The sequence below is a fragment of the Leptopilina boulardi genome, unplaced genomic scaffold, assembly GCF_019393585.1.
Source record: "Leptopilina boulardi isolate dan_hultmark-lab unplaced genomic scaffold, ZJU_Lbou_2.1 LbouV2_224, whole genome shotgun sequence".
In the NCBI taxonomy this organism is placed as follows: Eukaryota; Metazoa; Arthropoda; class Insecta; order Hymenoptera; family Figitidae; genus Leptopilina; species Leptopilina boulardi.
This window is the reverse complement of record NW_026137779.1, coordinates 1,748,490-1,775,641: the sequence shown is the minus strand read 5'-3', so window position 1 is coordinate 1,775,641 and position 27,152 is coordinate 1,748,490. Positions and strand designations below refer to the sequence as shown.

Below are 27,152 nucleotides of genomic sequence, written 5' to 3'. Positions count from 1 at the left end.
ATAATACTTAAATTTGGTTGACAAAACAAAGAAGAAAGCAATATTTAACTGGGGAATTTGGTTAACTCTACCAAAAAATTTTATTAAATATTTCATGTCTATTAACTAAAAAATTTGGTGCTACGAAGGCGATTTGTGACGGAACGACATGCAATCCAAACACAGCCAGGGATGGATCGGGACGCAATTCGAACAAAAAAGGATCATACCTGAAAAACCGTACGCAATTCGAATCCACCGTTTCAAACTTATTTATTTAAATATAAAACAAAATTATTGAACGTAAAAGATTGATTAATAAAATTATTATTGAACATATTATATTTTTGTTCGTTCTTCCGGTATAGATCATGTTTTTTTTAGATTTAGTTAAATTACTGATTAAGCTAAAAATTTAAGGTTAGAATCATTCAATAATCAAAATTTAAAGAATATAGCTAGTCCTTATGAAATATTGTTTGTTATAACTTAAATAGTTTTTGATAAACAGAATAAACTTTTACTACTTACCTAACGTTTAACTGTATAAAGAGACTAGATGAATGCGCGTGATGACCTCAGTTCAAAGTTCCTAGCGCCTTGAAATATCCAGGACAGTTCAATAGTTTTGAATAGTTTTTTTTTCAATAGTTTTTTTGAATAGTTTTCCATGACAAATCCAGTACAGGCACTAGTATAATTACAGTTTGCAATAAGTAATTTCTAGATATAAATAAAATCATTTGCAGTTTCTGTAGCTTCAGTTTGATGCTGTCTGTGGAGTACTCTGCCTTCTCATTCTATTTTAAGAACTACATACACTGAAAAAAATAGTATTGAATCAAGAAAATTTTACTTGCTTCAAGTAAACCGTGGAATTGAATAGGGACAAGTCAATTACGGCATTGGTTCAAGTAAACGATTGTCTTGAGATAGTATATTTGGGACGAGAGCATATATTCTTGATCCAAGAAAATATGGAATTCGAGCAATATATTAATCAACTTGTAACAAATGTAAAATACATTAAAGGAAGAAAATATTTTCTTGTTCTGAGAATATATGTAGTCAAATCAATTGTTTCATTTGATTCATTCAAATCTTTGCAATATTGGATCAAGTAAGACAAGATTTAAATCAAAATATTATTTATATTGTGTGGAGACCATATGTTCTTGGTCTAAGAAAATATGGAATTCGTCTAAGAAGTTTATTGACTTCTAAGAAATGTAAAATATATTAAGTCAAGATCATATATATATTAACTCAAGGAAATATTTTCTTGACTTGAGAAAACTTATGGAGTTCAACCAAAAAAATATTTCTCTAATACAAGTAAATATTTACTTGAATTTACCCCCCCTTCCTTATCCCACCATGTCTAATTCTTAAGTCAAACATTTTTATTTATTATTATCATTCATATTTTTTATTATTTATTTAAATAATGTTTATTTTACATACATATTTATATTTAATTAATACTTAACACAACTAAAATAAGTATACCTTGAATGAAAATTTTTCAGGGTCCGAGGAACTGAACCCGAGTTGCGCGCACCAAAGGCAGTAACGTAGACCACTATGCCATCCTGACTCAATTGATGGTTTTCAAAAACTCCTATTTAAGTTTCACATCCATTTGAAGAGAAATATTTTCTTGGATCAAGAATACGGGATTTGTATTAAGTAAAAAATTAATTCAAAGCAAATGAATAAAACTATTTGATTCAAGAAATGAAAATTCTTCAGACAATATTTTATTATTTTGCTTAATAACCTAATATTCTTGATTCTAATGATTCTTTACTCAAGACTATATTAGCGTTGAATTAAATAAAAAAGATTTTCAAAAAAACAAAAAAATGATTTCATTCAAGATTATATCACTATTTCAACTGAAAAAATTAATTATTTCATTTAAGATAATATAATATTATTTCTAGAAATTGAATGTTCTTGAAACAATATAATATATGAAAATGCTTAAAGTATTAAACACTTGGAGTGATTAATGTTTAATTCAAACAATATAAATCTTTCCATTTTCTTGGTTCAAGACTATGAGTATTAGATTAAGTAAAATGTTGTTTTAAAGGAAACAACAAAACGATTTGACCCAAGAAAATAAAATACTCAACGTAAATCACTTGACATGAGAAAATAATATTCTTGACTCAATTCTTTTTCTGTTCTTGACGCAAGTAAAACATTTCGCTTGAAACAGTAAGATATATTTACTTGTATGAAACTCACATTTTCCTATTTCAAGAACATTGCTCAATGCTCAAAATTACTTGACTCAAGAAAATAAATTTCTTCCAATAAGAAAATATCGTCTTGTTTCAAGTAAAGTACCTCAAGTAAATGCATTAACTTGATTCAATTAACTTTTTTTTCAGTGTAGACTGCATGACTCGGTACCGCGAAACTACTATAAAGTGCACGATTCTTTACTTTGCTGAAAGTAACATATATATATCTCATTCCAAATTGATCGAATCAGTCTAAAATTTTCATGAAATACTTCCAAAATGGTCTACCCAAGCAAAAATTTACAACCGGCGCAGAGTTGCGCCAGTACTGGCAATTACTGGCAAAGTACTGACCGCCAATATTGAACCAATACTGGCATATGTTTGGGATGATAACGTTTATTAGTACTGGTTAATTAGTAATGGCTTAGTACTGGCATTCAGTACTGGTTCAATACTGTAATTTAGCAGTAATTCTGTATTTTGCCAGTACGGGCAAAATTATAGTAACCAGTAATAAGCCAGCACTAGTAGATATTCAAAATTCAGGGTTCTTTTTGCTTTTTACATTAATTGAGCAGCTGGATCGAAGAACCGACTCATACCATTAACTATTAATAATAATAAATTATTTTAATAACTTTTAAATTGTTATTTTTTTATATTCACATTTTACTCTTTATTTTATTATTCAAATAATTTGTTTAAATTCCCGTAATTGAATGAAATTATTGGTAAAAATAGAGTTTATTTGATTCAAATATATTTTTTTAGTGTAAGAAAAATAATTTGAGAACTTGATTAATTATGTATTTCTTTTATTAAAAAGTTTAAATATTAAATTTAAATTTCATAATTCCGTTAACGAACGCATTGCAGTAATCGAAAAGAAGTATTAAAATAATTTTAAAAAAATATTATGTAAATTTAATTTCTAACCAACAAAAATACACAATTTTCATATCTATGAAGTTGGCGTCGACGCTCAACGTCGAAAATTATTTTTCATGGGACCAAAAATACCAACCCTTTTTAAAAAAGTTTTGGGTTCACATAATACCTTAAAAAGTATTTCTTAAGGCATTACATATTTGGACCGAAAATCTTTAAAAAAAAATAATTTGACATTTTTGGTCCTGTGAAAAATAATTTTCGGCGCTGAGCGTCAACACCAACTTCATGGAGGTCAATTTTCATAACTTTTCTGGATACTGGCATTCGGTATTGAATTAATACTGACCGAGTACTGGTTTGCCATTACTGTCTCAATAATACTGGCACAGTATTGGAAAATACTGTATGCCGGTATTGGCTTGCAGTATTGACACAGTACAGAATTTAATCCACATCAGAACTGAACCAATACTGGTAAGCCAATTGTTGGCCAGCCAGTATTGGTGCATGATTGCACCTGTTGTCAATATCGGAGTTTGAGAGAAATTTTTACTTGGGTACATTCAGAAAATGATGAAAGCCCAAAATCGATTTTTTTGAAAAACTTCAACTCATATAAGTACCCACTTAAATTATTAATAACTCTTTTAAAAAAGGTAATCTTAAAAACTTACTTTATTTACATTTTTTTAAATAGAGAATACTTCCGAGACCCTGATCAGAGCCCTGTTTTAAATCTATAGTCAACACCCTATTTGGGGTTTCGGCTGGGAATTCTTGTCAAACCCCCAAAGTAAACAAAAATATTAAAACACTATAGTATAAAAGATACCTTTCATTAATAATAACTTTTTTTATAAAAAGTAATATTAACTTTTATGGCACTGAGGAAAAAAAACCTTCTATGGGTGAACCAGGCCCCCTGGTACTTATGTTTAATTTATTGAAGATTTCCCTTTCTTAAAAAAGATAGTGCATGCAAAACACATGAAAATGTATCGAAATATCTCGATGGTCGAAAAAATCGAATGTAAGAAAAAATGAACTTTGCTTTCCAGAGCATCTAAATCAATATTCATTTTATGAAAATCACCTCAAATTATTGTTCCACCATATATATTTTTTATATAACTTACTTAATTGCAATAAATATACGGACTTGGAAAGCATTATTTGTTGTAAATGTTTGCAGCTCTCTGTTTGCAATCAGAAACGAACACAATCTACATTTAGTTGAAATCACCTGATTGGCTCAAGACAAAATAGCGCGCGCTTTTTTAAAATAATAAAATTTATTAAATTATAATAAAATAATTATAATAAGTTAAATTATTATGAAAATAATATTACCTTGAATAAAAAAGTGTTTTTAGTTTAAAAAAAAATTATTCAACAATTATTATTATTTTTAGACATATTTTACAAATATTATAGATTATCATTTTTCTGTTTGAAACTTTCTCTATAATTACATGCCTTTTTGCTTTTTGTTAACAATATTATTAAATATTTAATAAAATAATTGTAATAAATTATGAAACATAAATTGAAAATTAAATAGAATGGACAAGAATAGAAGCAACAGAGACGGCCCAAGGCCATCGGAGGTGCTAGTACATTAATAATATTATATTATATTATATTATATCAATAATTATTAATTTATTAAAATTATTTTATTTATAAAATTTTACATATAATTTTTGAGGATGATAAATTTAAAAAATTAGTAATTAGTTTTTTTATAATTGTCTAATGTTTAAATTAAATTATCAATAAATCACTTAAAATCAAATAAACATCTAAAGTGTTTATTTGCCTAGAAAATAATAAAAATATGCACAAATTCGTAATATTATTAAGCACAGTGAAACACGTCAAGCATTTATTCTAATATCACTGATCAGAACGGCCGAGTTGCGTAAAGCGTGCGTTTCTTTCGTTCCCGCCCAGCGGACCCGTGTTCGCTCCCCGTATGCCCAAGATTTTTTCGTTGAAATTGCGAGAAGTGTTTTTTTTAAGATACAATAGGAAAATTACAGGGCGTGCATTAACCCATTAAATCCGAAATGTACAAACTTTTACAGGTTCTTTGAGGCCATTTTTCAACATTTAAACGCTGCGTTGACAATTTTGCAATAGACAATTCTTATGTCTCAAGAACTGCTATATCGAATGGCGTGCTTAAAGAACCGAAAAATTATAAATAAACAATTTACAAGCATTTAAAAAAACGATTTTTTTTAGAATTTTTCTTCAGTTACTTTTTTTCAAATCTTATCCCTTCAGAATACCTCTAAATGTTAAAAATATCGCGTCAAAAATTTTTTGAATGTTTGACTATTGAGAAAATTTGGTTTTAAAATGGAGTCAATATTAACTTGTTAACTTTCTATATACTCACCAAATTTTATTAAATTTCATTAACAAGCAACAGAGTAATTGCAAATTTAGTGTAAGAAAATATTCAGTTGTTAATAAATAATTAAATAATTAATTTTTTTAAAAACGCATTTCAGGAATGTTTTTAATTCGGCTTCCTGCAATAGATCATGAAAAAAAATATTTTAAATTTTAAATTTGAAAGGTTTTGGTCTCTAGAAACTTTACGATTCGTTTTATTAAAAAATTTAAAAGAGAAAAAAGATGCGGCTTTTAATTTCCTACAATGTAGTATTTTTCAAAATTCAAAACTTTGAATTTCAATTTTTATTATTTTTTCGAACGTTTGATTGGCTCTACGGGCGATGTCCAAGTTAGCCCCGTGAGGGGAAGCACTATACCCCCACTCTACCGGCCGGGCCATAAACACGGGGGCGATGTCCAAGTTAGCCCCGTGAGGGGAAGCACTATACCCCCACTCTACCGGCCGGGCCATAAACACGGAGCTCGAGGGACACATTCACCGCGGGGGGCCTAAGCAGCGTTCTCGGGCCTAATGACATTTTCTATTTATGGCCCCTAATGAGTTTTTCATGAAAATTATAAAATTTTTTAATATTAACAATTTTTAATTTTTTTTAACATATTCACATTCCTCATAATTTCACGATTACGAGCATATGTTGTCCCAATTAAAAATGTTAATATTTAAAATGTTTATAATTTTTATTGAATTATGTCGCCTGAATCCCCCAGTATCGATCTAGTCATGATACCGAATAACTTTTTTAATAAAAATTAAATCTTTTTAAATATCAACATTTTTTCCCCTTATTTTTATGCGATTCAGACATAATTTTTTTTTTAAATGTTGAAATTTAAAAAGTCCTAAGCCTGGAAAAGTTGTAATTAAAAAAAATTAAAACTTTTTAAATTTCAACATTTAAAAAAAAAAATTATGTCTGAATCGCATAAAAATGAGGGGAAAAAAATGTTGATATTTGAAAAGATTTAATTTTTATTAAAAAATTTATTCGGTATCATGACTAGATCGATACTGGGGGATTCAGGCGACATAATTCAATAAAAATTATAAACATTTTAAATATTAACATTTTTAATTGGGACAACATATGCTCGTAATCGTGAAATTATGAGGAATGTGAATATGTTAAAAAAAATTAAAAATTGTTAATATTAAAAAATTTTATAATTTTCATGAAAAACTCATTAGGGGCCATAAATAGAAAATGTCATTAGGCCCGAGAACGCTGCTTAGGCCCCCCGCGGTGCATGCGTCCCTCGAGCTCCGTGTTTATGGCCCGGCCGGTAGAGTGGGGGTATAGTGCTTCCCCTCACGGGGCTAACTTGGACATCGCCCATTTGAACAAACGAGGCAATAGTAGATTATGGTTATGTAGCGATTGACAGCGGCACAACCAGCCCCAAGTGAAAGGCACAATTACACGGAAAGAAATTTAGTAGCAATATTTGATAAATCTGATAGGAAATTTTAGTATTCTCTTTTTCAAACGCGGAACATTTGGGTTTGATAACGAAAATCGGTGAAGCAAACAAAATCAAAATAGTTGCCAAAGATGCTCATAAGTAAAATAATACTTCTCTCACTTCCTACTTTTCAAAAAAAAATTTTGTTTTTGAGATATTCCTATCGGCACAAATTACCCCCGGCACTTTCAGCTCCGGTCTCCCCTACTTATATCATAGTTTAACCATAAATATTAATTTTTTAGTTTCTTATTTCCAAAGTAGGCGAAGGTGGGGGAATTGGAGTCCCTTAAGGAAAATGACTAAAAAACCGACTTATCATTATAATAAAATAATGTTTCGGTCATAGTTTACTCCTTTTGTTATTTATCTTTAATTATAATTAATTGGAAATTAAAAAAAAAGGAAATTTGCAAAAAAAAATGCATTTTCTCCCATTACCTCACCTGTGGGGTATTGAGAGCTCTTACTTGAAATTCCAATAAAATGATAAAATTTCTATTTTCTATTTGGTATTTAAATATCCAATAATAACATATTTTAGACAATAAAACACATATATGAATTCTCAGCAATTAAATATGCAACAATATCAAATTTTATAAATGAATCTTGTTCAATTTTCAAAGAAATAAGAAAAGCCATATCGAGGTAACGAAATTCTGCCGGCTGACACAATTCTCCGATTACCCCAAAGAATTTTCACAGGCCACAATTTGAAAAAAAGAAGAACAACATAAACAAATTTAATTATTACCTCTATTTTTATTCATGTATCCAAATCTACATATATATTTATCTCTAATAAAATCACAAAACATAATTAAATAATAAATTTTTAACTATTTAATTTGATCTCCATAAATATTTTCCATTTAAGAAGAAAAACTCGAATGCTTGATTTTACCTTGTATAGTTTTTACATATCTTACAGAAATGTGACCATTTGACGTCAATTTGACTTTTATTGGAATTTCTAACATACTTCGCAATAATTTACAAATATTAAGCAAATACTATTAGGAAACACTAATATTAGTTAGTGCGCACTGAAAAAAATTTAGCTGAGATCTTCAACTACTGTTGGATAGTTGACTGATGGAAAGTAGTTAAGTGTTTTAGTTAGTTTAATTTTGTGTGTGTAATTAAGTGAACTACTTTTTATGTAGTTAATAATTAGCAGTTCAGTTTACTAAAAAATGTAGTTGAATCAACTACTAAAACTGAAACAACTACAAAATCTCGTTCTGACAACTACATTCTTAGTTTTTTTAACTACTTTTTTATAGTTAATACAACTTTTTAAATTTAATTGAGGACCTATTGTACAAGGCAGAGTAGTTACAAAGTAGTCAAATCTACTGGTTTTTTTCCAGTGTGGATATAGTTTTTCCTAAAATTCTTGATAGTTAAAATTTTGTCAAATTTTTTTTAGAATTTGATCATTGACAATAATAATTAAAATTGACGTCATTTTAATTGATTATTTCTCACTGGGTTAATTAAATTTACTGCACATCGTAAAGTATATTACTGCGCATAAATATTGTTTAAAATAATTTATTAATATTTTTCCTTATGTTTCATATTAAAATACCTTAAGGGGTTACGCCACTCTGAATGTAAAAAATTTTTATAGTTTTAATGCAATTTTTTTAAAACACCGTTAAAGATATAGCTTTTTCATGCAATAATGGCATAAAGTACATGTATTTAAGTTTTAAAAAAATCAAAGAATATTTAAAAAAAAATAAAAAATGGCAGAGGTATGTTGATTTTTATGCGATTGTGCTTTTTGCAACGGTGGGCATGATAAGTCAAAAAAAAATTTTACCGATTGACTTGAAAATCGAAACATAACATAACATAACTCCCCCGGACTTACCCTAATTGTTAATTTTTTAAAAAAGTTAATTAATTTAAAACTGTTTTCAACTCGAAATGTTTTAAATCAATCAATTGAATTGGAGAAATTCATTGCTTCCTCCACGAGAAGGCAAATTTTTTGCTTTACACAATGAGGAAGCAAAATATTTATGAAATAAACATAAAGGATCCTTTCCTTGTTTTATTTTATTCCGATTTTTTGCAATTTGGCGTGATAAGAAAAATCTAACAATGGATCCGAATTCAACTTAAAAAATACGTTGAGAAAACTTCCTGCCTTTTTGGGTCCAAAAGTTGACCCGAATTTGTAATCCTGTGCAATTAATACTGATATTATCATATTTATTCTCATATTTAAACAACTCTGCAACAATTTTCACTTCTGGCAATTGGCATACAGCTATTTAAAGACACTTAAAACCAGAAAATGAAGTTGCCAGAAATCGTACGTCACTCTGTGGAGAATATAATTATTTAAGATAAGTTATGTTTGGATTTTCAAGTCAATCAGTCAAATATTTTTTGAGTTATCAAAAAAATGTCTCCGACATTTTAAAATTTTTTCGTAAAAAATTCTAATAAAACCGTAAAATTTTTTTGCGCTCAGAGTGGCGTAACCCCTTAATTGTTTCCATAATAAAAAAAACTTTTTTATCTTTATGTTCTTAATACTAAAGTAAGATTTATGTTTGAAGTCAGTATAGTGCTTTTGCTTTTGAAAACTACGGGAAATTTAATCATGTTAGAGTTTTGTAGATGCTACGCCTGCGTATATTTGAATATACACGGCCAACTTAATTTCCATTTATTTTTAAGAAAGCATTTATCAATATTTACAGTATTTAAAAGAAAGAACAATGTGCATTATTTTTACAAATTTATAAAATAGGGTAAGTCCGGGGGAGTTGGCCATACGGGAGAGATGGCCAATTCAAATATTTTATAGAATTTTCTGCTAGGTATCGCTTATTAAAGATTAGTTCGCTTTGTTTTGTGGCAAAACACAATTAAAAGAAAAAACTTGACGAAAAATATTGAAAAAGTATTTAAAAATCTGATTTGTTATTTTGACTAGTTCGGAAAAAAAGTGATGAGTTTACGTTTCTCACTGGTGTTATGTTATTTTATAGAATAATTTTGAATTTTATTTTTTTCTGTAAAGTACATGACCCAAGCTTTGTCATAAATTTATATATATTCAAAAATTTTATTTATTTATTTATATTTTAGTTGTGTTAATTTGTCTCCTGACATTAGGAGAGATGGCCATGTTTAAGTTATTGGCACCCTTGAGATTCGTATGTTCGCTAACAAAAACATTAATTCTGTGGCAAATTACATATATTACAACAATACACTCCAACAAAGATTTTCAAATTTAAATATGATTAAATAAAATAATCACTATTGTGTAATTAAATCTGAAAAACGTTTATAAACAATCATAACACAGGTCTACAAAATAAGACTTTTATATATATATATATATATCAGAGTGGTTTTCAATGTATTTTTGTGTGCTGAACCCGATTCCGGGTTCCAAAATTGCGTATGAAGTCAGGATTTTGAGTAAAGTGAGGGTAAAGTCTTCAAAAACCATGTTTTTGAATGTTTTCAGTATTTTTTTCTCCTTAACCTGACGTGCTAGAGACTTCTATCTAGACTTAAATTGAAGTTTAAAACGTACATTTTAAGACCCATATGCGCAAAATAAAATTTTTTTTGAAATTTTGATAAAATGGGGGTAATGACCCCAAAAATCTTTTTCAGTGACTTGAAACTAATTTTTTTTCAAAATTTCAATTTTTTTATCTTGCGCATACCTATGTGTCTTAAAGTGTAAGATATGAGCTTTAATTTAAGCAGATATAAAAGTCTCTATCACGTTAGGTTATGGAAAAAAAAATACTGAAAACACAGAAAAACACGGTTTTTGGAGACTTTACCCCCACTTTATTCAAAATCCTGACGTGATACGTAATTTTAGAACCCAGAATCATGTTCAGGACACAAAAATAAATTAGAAACCACTCTGATATCTCGAAAAATTTCCTTGCAGCCTTGTTGTGTTGGTGAGACAGACAAATAGACAGCGCTTATGAAAATTGCACTGAATTTAATCATAAATGTTCGAAATGTAGTCAGAACAAGAAAAAAAGACTTTAATCCCTTTAAATTAAAAATTTTGATAAAGCGAAAAGCTAAAAATTGATTTTAAAGTATTGGCCATCTCTCCCGTACGCCTATGGCCATCTCCCCCGTACATTCCGGGAGAGATGGCCAAACGCGTTTTTTAAAAAATATTAATTTTAAGATTGTTTGCATTTAAAAAATTTCTATCATTTTTTGTAAGTTAAATGTTCAATGTTTAATTATCAATAAAAGTTAATACTTAAATCACTTTCTTTTTATTTTTACAGACCTTTAAAAAAACTATGGCCAACTCCCCCGGACTTACCCTAAATAAATCCATTAATATGTATTCTTATATTAATTTCTACTGGCCCGGTATCTCCCGGGTTTTGTGCCGTCAGTAAACCGACATAAAAACACTAAAAACAAGAACCGGGCCGGTGATTTACCGGCACCAAGGCGTATATTTCCCGTTTTATCATTGTTGACTGGACCGGCTTCGGGCCGGCGAAAATGCCGGTATCACGCCGGCACCGGCAAGTCCGCCGTCGGTACCGGCCCGGTACCATGCCAGTCGTCGATTTCTGCTTGGGTGACTCACTTTTTGCTTTAGAATTAGTTAAATTTTACTAATTATAAGAAGCAAAAAATGAGTCACTAATTCAAATTAGTAAACTTTTTTACTAATTCAGATTTAGAGAGTAAAAAATGTCATAAAATGCTATAAATGTATTTTCACTAGTTTTTTTAAAAATTTTAAATATGGCAACCAGGCCTGGCCCTGGTCGGACCCATAGAAATTTACTAACCTGGTGCTAGAAGAAAAAATCGGATCGGGGCCAGGTCGGTAATCGGGATGAAAAGTGGAAATTTTTGCACAGGTAATATGTGACTTGGACAGTGAAAAGGGGGCTTACGTGCGAAAAAATCGATTTTTTATTGATTGATGATTCTGATAGAGAAAACTTTTTTCTATTAGAATCACCAATTAATAAAAAATTAATTTTTTCGCACGTAAGCCCTCTTTTCACTGTCCATGTCACATATAAACAAATGGTGTTTATTTAAGTTTAAAAACTAATAATTTGTTTTCTTTAGGTTGCAATTCTACATTTTATGCATATTGGATTTGAAGAGAAATACATTTACAGCGCAACATCCCCTGCGTGTCGATTATGTAATTTGATTTGATTTTGACGTCAAAGTCAAATTTAATTCGAGAAATTCATTTTTTGATTTGATTTTGACCTCAAATTAAATTTTATTTTGACGTCGAAATAAATTTTAATTTGAGGTCAGAATGAATTTGACTCTGACGTCAGAATCAAATCAAATTACATAATCGACACCCTGGACAATCCTTAAAAATAGTTTTTTTTTCTTTTTACGTTACTAAGTATTTACATTATTTTAAAATTTAATTTGTATGACAACATTAAATAGATTAATATTCTGAGTTTCTAAACAATAATAATATATTCCAATTGCATACTTTTATTTACATTTTAATTAATTTTATTAACTTTTATTTCATAAACTGTTTTTCAATATTTCTGTGTAACAGTAAATAAAATTTTAATCACATTCTGATTCATATTTCATATTTTAGCAATTTGTTTGAATTTAAATAAAAACTATCAAAATTGCGAAAAGGGATTATTTATATTGACAAAATGATTGTTATTGTATAATTAACAATTTTTTTTATTTAGAATTCTTGTGATAACATTAAAATAGTCAAAAAATTTATTGCAACAAAAAATTACAATTATTAGTTTACAATTTTTTTTATAAGGAAGCTCAGTAATGTGTACCAGCAAAGTAGACGTGAATTTAATGTTTACATTTTGTGAAAAATTTAAAAATATAAATGTACAAAATCTGAAGAAAGATAGGATTGCATTTTTTTGATACATCTATGCTTTTTTATAGCATTATAATAAGATACCTAAGATCTGCATTACATTTTCTTATTTCTTTAAAATAAAGACTTGATGATTTTATTGCGCCGGCGTCACAGAGGTTAAGCAAAACCCCATGTCCCTAAACTTCAAGTCCGAAAGAGCAGACTGGGAAAACCCTTAATCGCTTGCCTATTCATTACTTCTGTAGTCACTTTGTCGCCTAACGCCCTTTTCGGTATTAACTAACCTCAGTAAACAGTTGAAGATGAGGGTGTCCTTAACCATTACAATGCTGGATTTTCCTGTTTCCGTTCAGATAGTGTATAGACATATCAGGTTATGAAACGAAAGAAAAAAATGTCGCTAATTTTTTAGAAAACAATACTTAAGGTTTTTTTTTTTTAATTTGTCAATTTTAAAAAATATGCACTGAAAATAATTTAGCTGAGGTCTTCAACTACCGTTGGATAGTTGACTGGAAAGTAGTTACAGTAACTACATTTTTAGTTAGTTTAACTCTGTGTGTATAATTAATTTTAATTTTTTTTATGCATTTAATAATTAGCAGTCCATTGTAATAAAAAATGTAGTTAAATCAACTACAAAAACTGAAACAACTACAAAATCTCATTCTACCAACTACTTTCTTAGTTCTTTTAACTACTCTCTTACAATTAATACAACTTTTTAAATTCATTTGAGGACCTATTGTAGATTTGACTACTTTTTAACTACTCTGCCTGACACAATAGGTCCTCAAGTGAATTTAAAAAGTTGTATTAACTATAAGAGAGTATAGTTAAAGACGGAGAGCTGGCTACGAAAAATAGCAACGATAAGGTGCAAGAAAACTTTTGTATAAAAGCCTTCCATTTTGATGGATAAACACATAACCTTGCTGCCAAAAGGCGCTTTGGTCACCGGAAATGGGTGTGGGAGGTAAAAGATGAAAATTTTTGATGAAAAAAAAATTATGAGGTGCAGCGACTCTGAAAACCCCCAAGTAAGAGCTTTGTAGTCCTTTAGTTTATAACATTTTTAAAAATGGAGAAAACAAATTTTCCTCTATATAGAAACATGTTATATAAGATCCTGTTCAATTGTCCGGATGAATGTATGTGTGGATCTTTTTTGTGAACACGATATCTTTAACATATTTTAATGGATTTGGGTACAATTTGGTAGGCTTATTTATCACATTAATCTCTCTGTGTTTATTTAAATTCAAATTTATATATGAAATAATTTTATTCATTACATTGAACTAATCGATTGGTATATATATAAAGTATGGATTTGATTTAAATTTAAAGAATTAATGAAAATTAAAAATTCATATTTTAGCTAAAAAATGTTGTGTTTATTTAAATTCAAGTTAATACAGAAAATAATTGTATTCCTTGCATTAAAACGAATCGATTCGTATATATGAAGTATATGTTACACCTAAAATTAATTATAATTTCCTTAGGGTAAGTCCGGGGGAGTTGGCCATGCGGGAGAGATGGCCAATTCAAATATTTTATAGAATTTGCTGCTAGGTATCGCTTATTAAAGATTAGTTCGCTTTGTTTTGTGGCAAAACACAATTAAAAGAAAAAACTTCACGAAAGATATTTAAAAAGTATGTAAAAATCTGATTTGTTATTTTGACTAGTTTGGAAAAAAAGTGATGAGTTTACGTTTCTCACTGGTGTTATGTTATTTTATAGAATAATTTTGAATTTCATGCTTTTTTGTAAAGCAAAGGACCCGAGCTTTGTCATAACTTTACATTTATTCAAAAATTTTATTTATTTATTTATATTTTAGTTGTGTCAATTTGTCTCCTGACATTAGGAGAGATGGCCATGTTTTTTCGAGGTGAGATGGCCATACTGTTTAAGTTATTGTCACCCTTGAGATTCGTGTGTTCGATAAAAAAACATTATGTGGTAAATGACATTTTTTATGACATATATTACAGCAAGACACTCGAACAAAGATTTTCAAATTTAAATATAATCAAATAAAATAATCACTATTGTGTAATTAAATCTTAAAAACGTTTATAAACAATCATAACACGGGTCTACAAAACAAGACTTTTATATATATATATATATATATATATATATATATATATATATATATATATATATATATATATCGGAGTGGTTTCCAATGTATTTTTGTGTGCTGAACCCGATTCCGGGTTCCAAAATTGCGTATCACATCAGGATTTTGAATAAAGTGGAGGTAAAGTCTCCAAAAACAATGTTTTTGAGGGTTTTAATTATTTTTTTATTCCTTAATCAGACGTGCAAGTCACTTCTATATATGCTTAAATTAAAGCTTAGATCGTACACTTTAAGACTCATTTACGCAGAATTAAACAAAAAATTTGAAATTTTGAAAACCACTCTTTGGAAACCACTCTGATTTCTCAAAAAAATACCTTGTAGACTTGTGTTGGAGAGACAGACAAACAGAGAGCGCTTATAGAAGACTGGATTCAGTGCAATGATTGTCACCTTTGGCTTCATGAAAATTTCACTGAATTCAATGATAAATGTTCGAAATGTGGTCAGAAGAAGAAAAGAAGACATTAATCACATTAAATAAAGAATTCTGATAAAGCGAAAAGCCAAAGAATGATTTTAAAGTATTAGCCATCTCCCCCGTACATTCCGGGAGAGATGGCCATAAACGTGTTTTTTAAAAAATATTAATTTTAAGATTGTTTACATTTAAAAAATGTATCATTTCTATTATTATTTGTAAGTTAAATGTTCAATGTTTAATTAGCAATAAAAGTTAATACATAAATCACTTTCTTCTTATTTTTACAGGCCTTTAAAAAAAAACTATGGCCAACTCCCCCGGACTTACCCTAATTGTTAATTTTTTAAAAAAGTTAATTAATTTAAAACTGTTTTCAACTCGAAATGTTTTAAATCAATCAATTGAATTGGAGAAATTCATTGCTTCCTCCACGAGAAGGCAAATTTTTTGCTTTACACAATGAGGAAGCAAAATATTTATGAAATAAACATAAAGGATCCTTTCCTTGTTTTATTTTATTCCGATTTTTTGCAATTTGGCGTGATAAGAAAAATCTAACAATGGATCCGAATTCAACTTAAAAAATACGTTGAGAAAACTTCCTGCCTTTTTGGGTCCAAAAGTTGACCCGAATTTGTAATCCTGTGCAATTAATACTGACATTATCATATTTATTCTCATATTTAAACAACTCTGCAACAATTTTCACTTCTGGCAATTGGCATACAGCTATTTAAAGACACTTAAAACCAGAAAATGAAGTTGCCAGAAATCGTACGTCACTCTGTGGAGAATATAATTATTTAAGATAAGTTATGTTTGGATTTTCAAGTCAATCAGTCAAATATTTTTTGAGTTATCATGTCCACCATTGCAAAAAGCATGGTCGTACAAGAATCAACATATCTCCGACATTTTTAAATTTTTTAAAATTTTTTCGTAAAAAAATTCTAATAAAACCGTAAAATTTTTTTGCGCTCAGAGTGGCGTAACCCCTTAAAAAAAACTTTTGTATCTTTATGTTCTTAATACTAAAGTAAGATTTATGTTTGAAGTCAGTATAGTGCTTTTGCTTTTGAAAACTACGGGAAACTTAATCAGGTTAGAGTTTTGTAGATGCTACGCCTGCGTATATTTGAATATACATGGCCAACTTAATTTCCATTTATTTTTAAGAAAGCTTTTATCAATATTTACAGTATTTAAAAAGAAAGAACAATGTGCATTATTTTTACAAATTTATAAAATAAATAAATCCATTAATATGTATTCTTATATTAATTTTTGAGTTCTTCACAAAACTTTATCTCAGTCTATTAAGTATATATGTTACGAAAAAACCTGCTGAGAATATTTATATGTGAAATCACAACAATCACATGACCTTAAAGAGAAAATAATTATTACATTTTTGTATCTAATAAAAATACATTTTTGAAATAGCTGCAATTAATTATATACTTAAAGAAAATATGAGTATCATACACAGATAAAACCTAGTCTTATTTTTGCTTCAGTTCAAAATAAGTAAATGATAAATGAACGATTTTTCGTTTTTATTGTATATAAAGGAAATTTTTCGTTATTTTTAACGTTATACATACTTCAACGCAATGTTAGTAAAAAGTATAGAGTCGAACACTTAAATCTATAACCTAACATAGTTTCGCTATTTACTCATACAAACGCAAATACACGACGCATTAACTCGCACGCTGGTAGAAGGGATTTCGAAACTCTCTTATATACTAATCGTCCTTTTCGTTTAGCGCTTGTGAGAAACTGGAGGATCAGTTTAATTTTCCAATGATGCACATTTTTTATTTTAATTTCAAGAAATAAACAATTATATATTTAAGTAATTTTAATACATTATATATCAAATAATAATTGATATAGTTTATTTTAGATCGTTTGTGATTTATAATATAGTTGAATTTTAAATCAATAAAATTATATATTTTACTTAAAAAATATAAGCGTCTCAGAGGAAATACAAATTTATTTGTTTGAAATAAATTTTGATAGTTTCAAATAAAATACATTGAAAAAAAATTTGTTTGATTTGATATTTCAAACTTTTTCATATATTTTTTTAAATAACTTATACACTTTTGGATCGAAAATATTGTTCTTCCTAAAGTTCTAAATAAGTTCAAGTGGAAAATACTATGTAATTATCACTGGAAAAATAGTCAATTTTTACAGATTGAATTTGTTAGAAGAAATTTTAGTTATTCTGAATAAAGCTGAAGTGCATAACGTTTATGGTCAACGATTTTTATAGAAATTTCTTTTTTTTTTTGAATGGAAAGTTCTTTGAATTTTCGTTTTAAACATATTTCTATCAACGTTTATTGATAAAGAAATTATAAAAAACATTTTTTTAGAAAAAATAGTAAAAATTTTCCGTTTTCAAAAATAATTATTTTCTAATGGTCGATCATAAACTTTGCTCTCTTAATCTGAATCAGTGAAAAGTGGGTCACTGATTTAAAATTAGTGAAGAATTCACTGGGAATAGTGAAAAATGAATATATTCACTTTAAAATAAAATTCACAGTGAAATTTTACTGATTCAATCAATCTTCACTAAAAATCAGTGAAAAGTGAGTCACTGAATTGCAATTTTGACGCAACCTGAAAGTAAATTTAATTAATAGTTAGTTATTTTTGACAAAAAAATTAGTAGAAATATTACTATTTGAGTGAATGACTTTTTGCTATCAATTTAGTTACTTTTAACTAATTCAAATTTACATGAAAGGGCAAAAATTTTGAAAAATTATTTTAAAGTAATTTTTTTTAATAAATTGAAAATTAATTGTTACTATTTTTATTACAATTATAGATATTTAAGGTTGAATAACTCAAGCATATACATAGTAGTCATAAAAGAAAAAAATATGCTTTCAAATTAATTTTTGTACCAATAAACGTTAATGAACATGAAGAAAATTAATTCCACGCATTAGTTGTTGATTTATAAAAATTTATAGATTTCCTTAAGGCAAATTCAGTATGCAATCGTGCAAAATTTGCTATATACATAATCCTAACTCTGCTTCCACATGTTCAGATACACAAACTATTAAAAACGTGAGCGCGGAGTTTGTGCGCCTATCTCTTACGGCAGAGTTCGGGAATTCTTCCGGAATTGTAAACGTAGGTATTCCGAATAAGGTGATTGTAAATATTCTGGCACAAGAAACGTAATTTCTACAAGAGAATTCCTGAAATATTATGAAATAGTTCTAGACTTTTTCAGGAATTTATTTTTATTGATAAGTTTAAAGACTTACGGATTCAGTTCCGGAATTCTTTCAGAACAGTTAGATAGATTAGTTATTAGATAGACGTAATATTCATGAAAAATTATGGTTTTTTGCACAAATCCTCGATTTCGGTACAAATTCGGTAATTCTTACGGAATTTTTTTTCCGTGAAGCAGTCCAAATTCTCCCCAGGTGGAAAAGTTCCCGGTAGTTATTACCGGTAATTTTTCCGGGAATTACAACAAATTTGGGTGCGATTCCCGGAAAAAGTACCGGTATTCGCTACCGGTAGCGATACCAGTAGTTACTACAGGGAACTTTTCCACCTGGGACAGGGATTTTACCCCACACGGAGAGAAAAAGATACCCAGATAGCAAAAATACATGCACATTGATAGACATTTCGCTCGCACGCGTGCCGATTAACCAGCACGGCGTGACAGCATTGGAGCACGCAGTTGCGTCCTTATATGTGATGCAGGGCGTGAGTGTCGCACGCGTAACGTTGAAATGCATGCATGCATATTTAATTTCTATTTAAAAAATTTATTTAATTTTTAAATTATAGTACAGGCAATCCCCGCAACCTGCATAATTCGCAACTTGACCATCCCCGCTATTCGACCATTTCGTATTCTCGCAACCTGACTAATCAAAGTTTTAGTTCCCGTACACGAACAGTGTTGTATCTACACATAGTGTCCAGTAGTAAAATTTTAGTGGTGTTAATTTCATATTTATTAAAACGAAAATATTTTTGAAAGTTAATTATTTTGTGAAAAGAAATAAGTATTTTTAATTAATTAAGACCATTTTATAATATTTTCAATTTTAATATAAATATGAAAATTTTAATTAATAATTACATAATTTTAATAAAAATAAATTATGAAATGATTCTTTATTTAGCTATTGGTGTTTAATAGTCCAAAAATAAATCATTGCTTTTTTATTGATAGGAAATTATTTATAATAATATTAAGAATTCAAATATAAATTAAAATTAAATTCATTTCTTAATATACAATATTTGTAAGTAAAACGAAATAGTTAAATATTGTCTTCTTTTTTTCCAAAAATTATCTTTTATAATATTTTGTAAACAATAAAAATAAATAAAAAATAAAATTGAAATCACTATTTAAAATAAAACAATTTTATTATTTATTAATTTTGCATAGGCAAAATAAAAATAATAAAAGTAAATAATAAATATAAAACATTTTAAAAAAATTTTCCCTAACCTGCCTTAATACATTAGCGGCAAGTATTTAAATTTTAAGGAATTTTATAACCCATATCGATGAGCAATGCATATTCATTAACAATACGCTATATTATATATTTTTGTACAATAGAATTGAAATATGATTTTATCAACATTTCGAATAACAAAAAAATGTTATTGTACATTTTCTGAACGTTACAATTATTTGTTCATGTATTTACATTTTGAGAATATAGATATTGTTTTAATCGGCTATTTTGTTTTAATTATTTATCAATCTGATATAATGCATATTCATTAACATTGTTATGATTAATTATATGAGGCAAAATTCCTGAAATGTCCGAACAAAAAATTAAAAGTTCTCGAATTTAATCCATACTTTTCTAAAATGTTGTTATTGTTGGTGAAAGTCTAAAAATCAATTATTATTGAATTTAATAAAATAGTTTTTAAATTACAACGTTTTTAATTTTTGACTTTTGAAAAAAAAAATTTTTTTCAATGTACAATATTTATAAGTAGAATGCATAAAAGTTAACATATATATATAATGATTTTAAAGCTTTTTTGACGAGCTACACGCTGTTAATAAAAATTTTTTTTTTTAAATAATATTTGACCTTGAAATTCAAGGTCAAAATGTTAATTTACGTTTATATCAAAATCGGATTTTTTAAAATTATTTTTAACTATCTCAATGGAAAGCTTGACTAATTTCCTACAAAACATGTAATTTTCAGAGTGGGATCTTTTAAAGTTTTTGAGATATTAATTACTTAATTAATTAATGTTTATAACAAATGAAATATTTTACAAACGAATAAAGTTACCGTAATTCTGAAGTTAATAATTAAAAGTTAACGTAATTCCGCATTCAACGAGCCCTATATGAAGTATTTTGGATAAGTAGATTGTTAATAAACAATTAGTTAATATTGCAATTGTTTATTAACAATCTACTTATTCAAAATACTTCATATAGGGCTCGTTGGATGCGGAATTAGCTTAACTTTCAATTGGTAAGTTCAGAATTACCATAACTTTATTTGTTTGTAAAATATTTTATTTTTTACTAACAACAAGCATCCAAAAGCCCTATATGAAGTATTTTTGTTCAATTTTAGTTAAATAACAATAAAAAATAAAATATGTTACAAACAAATAAAGTTATCGTAAATCTAAACTTACCAGTTGAAAGTTAAGCTAATTCCGCATCCAACGAGCCCTATATGAAGTATTTTGGATAAGTAGATTGTTAATGTTTGAGAAGGGGGAAAAATTCTGAAAAATAGTCAGGTTGCGGGGATTACCTGTATTTAAAAATCTATTTAATAGATAAAAAAGCGTAAATATAAAATAATACTTTTTATTTCACACTATTATTATTTTATTTTTCACTATTATTATTATTATATAATTATGTGTAAGCGAAATTTTCCACACGAAAAATTTAAGGTTATGTTTATGTATTTGTTTATAAAAAATAACGATTTTTTATAAACAAATTAAATTTTTCTTAATTTGGGCCCGACTTTTTTACAAAAATCGTTATTTTTTATAAACAGATTAAAAATTTTGTTTCGTTAACATATTTTGAAAGTCGATGAAAAACTGAAACTTTTTTGTATTTTGGTCATAATTCCTAAATTCAATACTTTTAGAGTTAGATGTCATTGAAATTAAGTGTATTTTTAAAAAACTCGAAAAAATCAGATTTTTAAAAATTCATAACTCGATAATTTGGGCACTTATAAAAAAATAAGTCAACCTTTTTTTTATAAAGATCGAAAAAATCATGCTCGTGCGTGGTAACACGCATGTAATGCCAGCGAAGTAGCACGCATTGTGCTTGCATTAAAATAGCCTTTACACGTGACTGCAAAATGCAAACGAAATGCATGCGTTATAACCATCACTTCGTGCCCCGCACGTGACGTGCGGAACATGCGGCGTACGATTGTTATCTGGGATGGTATGTATGATTTTAAGATGGTTAAAAGTAGATGTTATCCGGTACCATCATTATGCTGCTCAGTACTATGAAAGATGTTACAAAAATATGGTTACGTTACCCACTACATTCAAGATGTTCCTCCGTACCAAGAAGACTAGAGACAGAAGGAAAAACTCGGCTGTTTGCCTACAGAGAGCTGTGGGCCGGATTGTGACACTATGTGACAGCGTATGTGTATATAGTTAAACATGTGTGGGCATGCGCAGAATACTAGTGCGCCTCTGGGTAGTACGCCTAATCGTGGTGTAACAATCATCGTTACAGCTCGAGTTGTTCCTCCTGTCTCTAGTCTTCTTGCTCCGTACAATCTGGATTGTAACTGATAAAATCTAGATAGCTCTCCGTATATATAAGATCAAATATGGTACATAATACTGTCGTAAATGAAAAAAAAACAACTAGTTAAAAACTAACAAACTTTTTAAAAAACATTAACTCGTACCATCTATTTCTCTCCGTGCATATATATAACAGATTATACATGATATTTATAAGATCATCAAAACTACTTTTGTAATGTTTCTTGAACGATTCTCAATAGTTCAGAATCACGCGTCTTTGCGTATGTTTTTTCATTGAAGGTTACAAAAATATTCTGTTTCCCTTTCCATTATGTTCGGATGCTACCGGTGCGCGTGGCAGGCTCCGTACAAAATAAAGTCAACGCAATGTGATTATGACAACCATAAATACTTCTATTCCAAATTTTACAATCCATTGTTGGTATAGTAACCATATATTTATTGACTTTAAAGCGCACGCAGGCGTAGACTGTTTCATTTTTTTTTCAAGATATCGGTCAGTCAAAGTGTGTCAACAGGTTAGCGTTTAATTATTAAATAAACATTTAATAAAATTATCGTATTTATGACCATATAAGAGATTTTAATATATGAGGAATTTCATATGAGAATACGAGGTCATGTCTCGGATTTTTCTTAAAATTCGGTAAATTTAAATTTTTTCCTTTTGTGATTTCAAGCACAAGTCTTTTGTAAGATTGCAGCAAGCATATTGTAAGCTTATGTTAAGCACATATGAACCTTTTATTGCAAGCTTACATTAAGCTTTCACTGCAAGGATGCAACAATCTGTCATTGCAAAATTGCCGCAACATTTTTTTGAAACCCGACAGCAACCTTTCATTGCAAGCTTGCTAAAGTGGGACATTTTGTTACTTGAGGCAATCTTGTTGTAAGCTTGGGAACCTGGCATTTTTATAATGCTGCAAGGTTGTTACAAGTTTTTGTGCTGTCTGGGAATGAAGATAAACCGTCAATTCTTGTTTTGTTGGAAAGATCATTTAACTCTGTGTCAAAGAAAGAATATTAACCCGTGCAGAAATTGCCACTTTTCATCCCGATTACTGACCTGGACCTGATCCAATTTCCTGTTCTGGCCCCGGGTTAGTAAATTTCTATGGGCCCGACCAAGGCCAGGCCTGGTTGCCATATTTAAAATTTTTAAAAAACTAGTGAAAATACATTATAGCATTTTATGACATTTTTTACTATCTAAATCTGAATTAGTAAAAATGTTTACTAATTTAAATAAGTTACTTACTTTTTGCTTATCAATTAGTAAAATTTTACTAATTATTAGTAACTTTTACTAACAATTAATAAAATTTAACTAATTCTAAAGCAAAAAGTGATTCTCTCTTAAATTTTACTAATTGTTAGTAAAAGTTACTAATAATTAGTAAAATCGTACTAATTCATAAGCAAAAAGTGAGTCAATAATTTAAATTAGTAAACATTTTTACTAATTCAGATTTAGAGAGTAAACGAAACAATTATTTATTTTATAAGGTGTTTTTTTAAATGCAGATTCATAAAATAAAATAATATTGATTAATTTTATTGTTTTATTTATCAATTTGAGATAAATAATTATAATTTATTGAAAATTACAATTACTATAAGATCGGGCAAATTACCATGGCCCTGGTCGGGTTCCCTGTTTCATTTCGATCGGGACCAGATCAGGTTGCCAGATCTGGCCCCGGACGTGTCTGGTCTGGGCCCGTTCAAATTTTCTGCACGGGAAGTATTACTACACGGAGAGAAATAGATGGTAAGAACTTATGATCTTAAGATGGTAAAAAGTAAATGTTATCCGGTACCATCATTATGCTACTCGGTACTATCAAAGATGTTACAAAAAGTATGGTTATGTTAGCCACTACAATCTAAATAGTAACAGATAGAATCTATAGATAGCTGTCCGTATATGTAAGATCAAACATGATACCTGGTACTATCTAGATAATACCCCGTACCACACGGAGAGAAAAGTTACGGTTGTGGCTACAAAACATGTTTAGTAGCCTAAAATATTGTCATGACAACTTTATTAGCAGTTGTTGTAACTAAACAGCTAGCTTTGAGTTCCGTTTAGTTTACGATACTCAACAGTGTTTTTGGCCTCACTCTCTTTTGAGTGAATGCTACGATATTGCTTATGTTCCCCCACTTTTTATTGAGATGTTAAAATGTCGGACGCTTCTTTCTCCAAACAGTACACTTTGTTTATGTTTTTATTTAATTTTTTTTTTTTATCTTATTTGAATAAATTTATATTGAAATTATTAGGAATTTATCAACAGTGTGCATTATTATTTATTTTTAATGAAACATGAAAATAATATAATCAACACATTATAGGTTATGTTTGCTATGTTCAAAACAAAAGCAGCCATATTAGATTTTTAACTGATTTAAAGGTTGGCACTATTGTACACTGAACATGTTACTGCTACTAGACGGCTGTTTAGTAAAGCTTACTCTTATATTGGTCCGTCGAAAATTAACAATACTGTTTAGTTACCACGAAGCATTTATTTCTCTCCGTGTAAGAATCAAAAATAATTAAAAAATGTTATTTAAAAAAAAACTGAAAATTACCTTGCCGAGTAGGTGGGGAAACTTCGCCAAGTTGTGCCGTGGGGTGCTGAAACAGCGATTTTCAATAATCATCTGTTAATAATTTAGATTGTTAAAAATGCTATTTACACTGATCATGTTGCGGATGCGGATTTCGATAAGCATTGGAATGATGTTTTTAAAATTACTCTAATTTTATCTGTTCGTAAAATATTTCATTTTTTATTAACTTTTGTTAGTTAATTAATTAATATCTCGAAAACAAAAAATAATGCCATCTCAGAAATATACCAATCGATTTATTATGACTTAAACAATATTCATGATTTTTTACGCGCTTCATAGAGAGGGAAAACATGTTTGAAAGTTATAAACAAATTTTATTTTTTAAACAAATTGTTTAAAAATTAATATTTTTTTTTCATAATTTTTTTCTAAAAGTTTAAGGTCTTCTGCGTAAAAAACATTGTCAACATTTTTCTCTACTTTTGGTAGGGAAAAAGTTATAAGTAAAGCAAAAAAATATTGCTCTAATTTGTTATTGTTCGACAATCTTGTTAGTTGGTTAATGCGATGTTGCCACATTGCTATTATATATAGAACTTTTGGTACATGTACAAACACTACTTTTGGCATGATTGATTAATTGAAACTCAAAACGGAAATAGAAATTTTGCTTGTTTTTCGAAAATACTGTTTTTAGGAGTTTTCAAAAACAGTAGGGAGTTGTGCTTCACCGTTGAAAATTGAGTAAAAGGACATATTTTTTAGAATATTCTTTATTAAAATTATGAAATGTGAAAAAGTAAGATAACTTACATATAAAATAAAGTAATAGATAATTAAAAATTAATTTTAGATAATTTAGGTAAAATTAAATTATTTTAAAAATAATTGAATTAAACTAGGTAGTTAATTTCATTTACAGTGAATACAGATGTAAAAAGTCTCATTTCACTAAAGAACAATATTTATATATTTCATAAAACATTCTAATTATTCATAAATAATTTGAAATGAAAATAGAGTGTGCGTATTAGAATTAAAAACTGTTAAATATATATGATGTGTGAGGCACAACTCCCTACTAACGTTGGAGCAAATAAACTCCCCATGTTCTATATTTTCAAAATAGTCATTTTTTTAATTAATACATCGAATGTTTATGCGAATTTTTTTTTGCACGTCGAAAGTTATTAATGACAGCTAACTTTTATGCATTTAACATTGTGATCACTTTGAAAAAATTAGTGGAAATTACCTAAACATAAAGAGACAAAAAAACTTTCAGAAAAAAATTTTAACTGACTATCTGTAAAGACACGAAAAATGCTTCCAAAGATGACGAGTATCACTTAAAAAGTTAATTCTTAACGAGAAATGAATATACCAATATTTAAAAGTCATATTAATTGCCATAATGAAAAAATGAAGGTGGAGCACGACTCCCCACTCTCCCCTTTTGTGAAATGCAATTGCGTTTCACAAAATTACACTTTTTTTCTTATTTTTATTATTTTGCCTCCTAACATGAAAAATATTTTTTGAAATATAATTTACGTTTAATACATTTAATAAAGAGTATTATGTAAAAGAAAAATATTATTATTCAACGTATTAGAAAAAAATGTTACTTGAGCTCGATTTTCAAGAGTAATCCTACCTTAAATTGATCATAAGGAACAAAACAAATAAAGTTTGGAAACTAAATATACATATATATAACGACATACGTAAATTGTAAAATTGAAATATTTTTCGATGTTATCATCGACTCTCATTCATTGGAACAATATTTACCTTCTCAATTATTAAAAGTCCTATTAGTCTTGCACTTTAATACAGATAATAATAAGAACTATTCTAAAAACTGACCTAATGTAAATATATAATGTTTTTCATAAGCTCATCTACCCTTTTTCGCACTTTCTCTCTCCCTTCCTTAACTCTGTTCCACACACTACGTGTGTATATCTATATAGCTTATTCCCTTATTCGTTTTACTCCGCCTCTCTTCTGCTGGGTGTTCTCTTTAGCTAGCAGATCGTCCTTCGTTCGTTGCATGCCTATTGACGAATGAAACACTATCGCTAGTGAAAATACGCGTTACGTTTATTTGACTTGCGTATAGCCTCACTAGAAGTTAAGTTTCATGGATAAACCGGCTGAGCCTACAGACCCTTGCCTGCCTTTTAGCACGCGCCCTATATACATAAAGGTATTAAAAACAGTTTGGTTTCAAGAGTTATCCACTCATAAA

At 28.6% G+C, this 27,152-nt stretch overlaps 1 protein-coding gene and 1 long non-coding RNA gene across 2 annotated transcripts in view; one reads left to right on the top strand and one right to left on the bottom strand.

Annotated features, from left to right (window-relative positions):
- LOC127279855 (uncharacterized) overlaps nt 1–26,815 on the bottom strand; it is a 46,517-nt gene extending 19,702 nt beyond the window's left edge. Inside the window, exons 1-2 of the long non-coding RNA XR_007842714.1 lie at nt 26,693–26,815; nt 511–800 (exon numbers count right to left, since the gene is read on the bottom strand). This is a non-coding gene — a long non-coding RNA (uncharacterized LOC127279855). The remainder of the gene's footprint in view (nt 1–510; nt 801–26,692) is intronic.
- Nucleotides 26,816–26,985: 170 nt separating this feature from the next.
- LOC127279854 (homeobox protein OTX2-like) overlaps nt 26,986–27,152 on the top strand; it is a 57,704-nt gene continuing 57,537 nt past the window's right edge. The window contains exon 1 of the mRNA XM_051302483.1: nt 26,986–27,110. The gene's annotated coding sequence lies outside the window, so the exon portion shown is untranslated. The remainder of the gene's footprint in view (nt 27,111–27,152) is intronic.